Raw genomic sequence first — 771 nt, 5'->3', positions numbered from 1 at the left:
TGGAAAATCTCATCTTATTAATAGTCTCTTGGTTAAGAATAAAAGGTTATGACATCACATTTGCATATTTAAAAAGATTTGAAAGAATGATATGCATTTTTCCCAGTATCTGGTTAGCAGGAAAACATTCTGGAAATTCTTATTTATTTCAAGGAAATTGTGGGGCAAAGAAAGATAATGCAGTTTTCCTGGAAGAGACTTTCTTACTGCTTACTGAAATTTTGATTAATCTAATTAAAGGGTTAGTTCACCCAAAAATGAAAATTCTGTCATTAATTACTCACCTTGATGTTGTTCCAAACCTGTATCTTCAGAACACAAATTAAGATATATTTGATGAAATACGAGAACTTTCTGACCCTAGACAGGAACGCAACTGACATGCTCAAGACCCAGAAAGTTAGTAGTACATCATTAAAATAGTCCATGTGACATCAGTGGTTCAACCTTAATTTTATGAAGTTACGAGAATATTTTGTGTGCAAAGAAAACAAAATAACGACTTATTTCAACAATTTCTTCTTTTCTGTGTCAGTCTCCACTGCATGATAAAGAGAGTATACAGTACCACAGTGCATGCGTTGTGGCACTCTTGTCAACATGCAGCGAAAACTGACACGGAAGAGAAGTAATTGATGAATAAAGTCATTATTTTTTGTTTTCTTTGCACACAAACAGTGTTCTTGTAGCTTCATAACATGGGTCACTGCATCTAAATTCAGTTGTCATCTTACCTTTTACTCTGTACACGCATTCTGTACACATATAGTT

Source organism: Garra rufa, chromosome 9 (assembly GCF_049309525.1).
Source record: "Garra rufa chromosome 9, GarRuf1.0, whole genome shotgun sequence".
NCBI classification, from domain to species: domain Eukaryota; kingdom Metazoa; phylum Chordata; class Actinopteri; order Cypriniformes; family Cyprinidae; genus Garra; species Garra rufa.
The sequence above is the reverse complement of the archived record's forward strand: the minus strand, read 5'-3'. Positions refer to the sequence as shown.